This window comes from Danio rerio, chromosome 16 (assembly GCF_052040795.2).
Source record: "Danio rerio strain M-AB ecotype USA chromosome 16, GRCz13ab, whole genome shotgun sequence".
Classification (NCBI taxonomy): domain Eukaryota; kingdom Metazoa; phylum Chordata; class Actinopteri; order Cypriniformes; family Danionidae; genus Danio; species Danio rerio.
In genome coordinates this window covers 33,696,923-33,702,437 of record NC_141036.1, presented here as the reverse complement: position 1 = coordinate 33,702,437, position 5,515 = coordinate 33,696,923, and the positions used below count along the sequence as shown (strand labels likewise).

General features: G+C 36.2%; 1 protein-coding gene and 1 long non-coding RNA gene across 7 annotated transcripts in view; one reads left to right on the top strand and one right to left on the bottom strand.

Moving 5' to 3' along the window:
- The window catches only part of LOC141378215 (uncharacterized), a 36,564-nt gene that overhangs the window by 11,424 nt on the left and 19,625 nt on the right, over window positions 1-5,515 (bottom strand). Inside the window, exons 1-3 of one of the 6 annotated variants that reach the window (XR_015511541.1) lie at window positions 2,020-2,529; window positions 1,799-1,847; window positions 1,286-1,460 (exon numbers count right to left, since the gene is read on the bottom strand). The exons of 3 other annotated variants lie outside the window; for them this stretch is intronic. This is a non-coding gene — a long non-coding RNA (uncharacterized LOC141378215). Of the gene's footprint in view, window positions 1-1,285; window positions 1,461-1,798; window positions 1,848-2,019; window positions 2,530-5,515 lie in introns of those variants that run through there. 2 more of the 6 variants (XR_015511538.1, XR_015511540.1) reach the window with 2 other exon arrangements.
- Window positions 2,247-5,515, top strand: part of si:ch211-113g11.6 — a 40,359-nt gene continuing 37,090 nt past the window's right edge. The window contains 1 exon segment of the mRNA NM_001126391.1: window positions 2,247-2,348. The gene's annotated coding sequence lies outside the window, so the exon portion shown is untranslated.

Here is a 5,515-nt window from a genome sequence, read left to right as displayed (position 1 = left end):
GGTGTCAAGAGAGAAGAGTCGGCATATTTATCCACATCAGTCAATGTCTTGTTTGTTAAACGGTGAAATTATTTGCTCCTGCTGCCTCTCATCTGATTAACCCTGATTTATGTATGATTTTACAGAATTGATGCTGTTGATTCAGTCTAATAACAAAGTGAAATTGATCCGTGCGAGGTATTGTTCTATTACGCTGATGACAGATTATTGTCTGGTTGGGATGGGGGACTTTTAAAGCTTTATCTGAATTCTGCAGAGAGAGAGAGACACAGAGAGAGAATGTGTTGCCCGGAATAACCTAGAAAAAGATGATGATCACGTGTATGACCAGTGGTTTAAACCCTTTAGGATTACCTCTGGATTTCTCAATCTGTTACAGTATATAGGTCTGTCTGGCTACAGGCTGCTTTTTATTTCACTGAATGTGTTACAATTAAACTACAGTTCAAGTACACGTTCAGTCAGTCAATATATGTATATATAATAGGTTTAAAACAATAAGATCAATCACTGATATATAATCGATTAATCACTTTTTTTTTTGTAATTGACAGTAATTAATCGTACTTACTATTATAACTTATAATGAAAATGACAAATCACAGGGCGACAAGCTGGCTCAGTGGTTAGCACTGTCACCTCATAGCAGGAAGGTCACTGGTTTGAATCCGGGCTGGGTCAGTTGGCATTTCTGTGTGGAGTTTGCATGTTCTCCCCGTGTTAGTGTGGGCTTCCTAAGGCTGCTCCAATTTCCGCTATAGGTGAATAGAATAAGCTAAATTGGCCGGTGTGTATGTGTGTGAATGAGTGTGTAGGGATGTTTCCCAGTATAGGGTTGCAGCTGGAAGAGCTGTGTAAAACATACGCTGGATAAGTTGGCGGTTCATTCCGCTGTGGTGACCCCAGATTATTATAGGTACTAAGCTGAAGGAAAATGAATGAATGAATGATAAATCACAAAATTCATTTTAAATATAGTTTCAAATCTTACTCAAAACACATATAGATGAAAAACAGATATAGATATATGGTTGCTCACTGGTATATATCTTAATAATTACCCTTTTTTTGTAATTGATAGTAATTAATCTAACCATAACAATTTAATATATTATTTTTACATTGTAATGCATTATTTCACATTTAAATTCCTGCTAAATGTATAAACAACATAAAGGCTGTTTATTTAAAATATTTGTAAACAGTTATTGATTCATTTATTCATTTTCTTTTCGGCTTAGTCCCTTTTAAACAATTATTAGAACTTAATAAAATTACAATTCACCTGTACCGCATGTCTTTGGCCTGTGGGGGAAACCGGAGCATCCGGCGAAACCCACGCGAACACGGGGAGAACATGCAAACTCCACACAGAAAACCCAACTGGCCCAGCCGGGGCTAGAACCAGGAACCTTCATGATGTGAGGTGATTGTGCTAACCACTGCGCCACCATGCTTCCCTATAATAAACATTAATACATAATATTAAATTCACACTTATTTAAATGTCACAATGTCATGTCAAGAAATACAATACTTTCTGTAATTTAACCCATACTATATGTGGTTGTATAGATCTGTGTAGGTAAAATAAGCTCATGATCAAATAAAGTTATGCTGAGATCTCTGTTCTGTACTCACAGTTGTGAGGAACTGTTTATGCCTGTTGGCCACTAGCTGGAGCCAAAGACATACACAAGCTATGAAAGCAGTTAACCATTTGTAGCTATTTATTTTTACTTTAAGAGATTGACTAGTGTGAGATACTCTAGGATTAACGAGGAAGAATCAAATGTACATTTAGGGTCCCTCTGTTGGCTGATGCAGTGAGCATTGGCTTGATGAGTCTGATGAAAAGGAGAATAATAACACAGGCAAGATACAAAGTGAGCCGACTGTTAGTGCTGATTGTGTCTAATTCAGAGTATTGGCAAGAACTGGACAAAGCAACACCAACAGCACTCAGGATTGCTTCTGAAAACAGTCAAAGATAAATAACTAACAGAAAAAAGAGCTTACCACAGCAGCAGGGTGACCAGACATCCCGTTATTTTAGCTCTTTTAAGAGTATCAACTTACAACCAAAAACTAAAAGGTTCTATATGACTATAAAGTTCTAGTAATGTCTAATATTTCCGTTAGGCAAAATAGACAGTGGTAGCCAGTCATGTCATGGTATAGTTTGAAGAACAATCTGACCATCGAATCGCATTTCTATATCTTTGCTGATAGTGAAGGCGGAGTCTATCTTCGTCATGGGCGTTATTAGGTCTGCCCCATGCCATCTTGTCGACAAGTGCTCGCGAAGGAAATGAAGTCGGACGCAAAATATATTTTCAACGGTTAAAGTAAGATGAAAACATTGAATGAACATTGTAATGTATTTTTAAACAACGGTACAACTTCCTGAAATGTGTCCCGTCTCAAATAATTAAGGCTTTCAACTGCGGTACAACGTACAACATCTTGTTAGCTAAGTTAACCTACAGTGTAACGTAACACGTTACATTTGCCTCGCGTGATATAGTTAGCATTAGCATGAACAAATAAATAGATATATAAAGGATTATTTTGCTACGAAATGAACCATATTTCATGTGAAATATTTAACTATGAGCAATTCCAGTGTTATGGATGTGACGTTTACAGTATGTCAAAACATAAATTAACAGACGAAGTATATGTCAACATATTGTAACATCTCTTTATGTTTTTCTAAACAATTAACGTTAGCCACAGAGTTGTGGGAGCAGAAAAATACCAATCTGTAAACACTTTTTATATATTAAATTAGGACAATATACGTGTTATGTATGTGACAAAAAAGTCTGCAAGTTTACAGTATACAACATACTTTGTAGAAATTCTGTGAATAAACTGCACAACCCAAAAGAAATTGTGCTAATGTTAATCAAAAGGATAAGAGTTGGATCACTATAGAACAAACATGATTGATTTTATTTGATTTTACATTTTTGCATTTATGAGGAAAAAGCTTTGTTGCGATGTGACATCTCTCTGTTATGGATGTGACGGATGTGAAATTGCCACTTGTGTGTCTTTGGTAAATCAAACATAATTGTTTGGAAACACTGACAGATACGTTTTTGAGTACATTTTTCCTGTCCATGATTTTGAACTAATGTAAATGCTGTCATGGTCAGGAAAAGACTATTTCTAGAGGACAACTTTCTTTCAAATTGCATATTGATTTTAAGATGGATCGACCTCAGCCCAATAAAAAAAAAAGTATTGTCTGATAGATTATGGATTGGTATTCTTTGGTTGATCCAATTTAGATGCATTTTGCTTGCCATGAGCGTGTTGTTCTTTCCACATTATATGACACGTGTAGCAATGTATTGGAGTTTATGAGGGAAGACTAGAGTCCAAGCCTAGGTGCATTCCAATTTGCATACTTCTGAACGATACTACAGTGTTTTAGGTTTAAATAGTACAATGAAAAAAAACACTGAAATTTAGTACATTTCCTCTTTCAAGGTGCAGTATGTAGGATGAACAGTCTAATGTAGACTTTCTGTCTAGCATCAGAAATAGGTGTTGCAGTCCACAGAGTTTTTTTTACCCAGCCCAGAAGACACAAGAGAGTGTGCCTGATGATCGATCCATACACTGTAATCTTTTCATTTGTTACATATTCTAAATAAAGTCATATTAAAATTAATTAATTCATTAAAATTATTTTTGGCTGATCCCTTTATTAATCAGGGTTAGCCACCGTGGAATGAACTGACAACTGGAAATGTTTCACAAATGTTTTACCATCACTGGGAAACACTCATACTCTCTATTTCACACTCATTCACTATTGAAAGTTTTTTTTAGCTTACCCAGTTCACCTATAGTGAATGTCTTTGGACTTGTGGGGGAATCCGGAGCACTTGGAGGAAACCCACGTGAACACAGGAAGAACGTGAAACTCCACACAGAAATGCCAACTGACCCAGCCAAATCGAATCAGCTGTGTTTAATATACTGTGCCACCATATTAAAAGTTTTTGTTTATCGAAATTAATCAATTTCCAAAAAAGTTATGGGTTATTGGTATTGGTCAGAATTGCCACAGAGGTGCATCCCCATCAGAATACCTGATGTTTAAGCTTTTTACATGTTAAAGCTTGAAATAGGATTTGGATGATAGGTTTTATAAGACAATTTGAAAAACGTCAAATTAGATGCTACTTTGCATCAATCAGATAGAAGCATCATTATGACAAAAATTATTATTGCTGATTATTATTATACATAATGATTAATAGCATATAATGAATATGATTGCATGGGGTGACATGGTGGCTCAGTGGATTGTTGCCTCACAGCAAGAAGGTCACAGATTTGTCACAGACCCTAGGGTTGCAGCTCTAAGGGCATCCGCTGTATAAAACATGCTGGATAAGTTGGCGGTTCATTCCGCTGTGGCGACCACTGATGAATAAAGAGACTAAGCCAAAGGAAATAAATGAATGAATAAATAATGATGATTACCAGAATGTATAACTTTTTTGTGTTTGCAGAAACGGCACATCATAATAACTTCACATGACGATCCATACAGTCTAAGGTGGGTTATAAAAAAACACACTAAAGTTGTGAATAATCTCTTATTTAAATTGTTTTATCACTTTTGTTGCTTATGATAATAGAATTCAACAGAGCCCAGAAATCAGCCACTGAGCATGCACCCAAATGCTGCCTTTTTCAGTGGTAACTAATCCGAACGCATGTGATTGGCTGCTAGAAAAATGTGTGATTGGTTAAACGGTTCAGCATAAAAAGTGATTTGATGCAAAAAGCTTGGATCTGGATTTAGATATTTCATTTTTTTCCATTCATTTTATTTGTGAGCCATAATAGTCACTGTAAAATGTTTGAATAAACATTTTACAGAATAAACATTTTATTTTAAGGGCATCTATTTTACCCCTTTTTCAAAATTTAAGAGAAGTCTTTTGTGTCTCTAGAATGTGTCTGTAAAGTTTCAGCTTAAAACACCCATCAGATTATTTATTAAACCTTTCAGAATATTGGAATTTTCTGCTCTGAACACAATGTAGCTGTTTTTGTTAATAGTTTTTGTCATTCATTTCCTTTGGCTTAGTCTCTTTATTCATCAGTGGTCGCCACAGCGGAATGAACCGCCAACTTATCCAGCATATTTTACACAGTGGATGCTCTTCCAGCTGCAACCCTATACTGCGAAACACTTGTGCATTCTCGCATTCACACACACACACTATGGCCAATTTAGTTGAACCCACGCCAACACAGGGAAAACATGCAAACTCCGCACAGAAATGGCACTGACAGCTGACGTGTGCAAAAGATGGCGCCTGTGTGTTTGTCGGCATGCCGTTTGCCTCGTCAATTTTTAAATGTCTGTTCGGCAACCATTCTATCAGTGCTTTTTCTGCTCATAGTCATGAGCTGTGTTGATGCATTAATTCCATATGATCGCCAAGCACTGTTAAACATTAGAGGTTTGTTGGAGAATCAA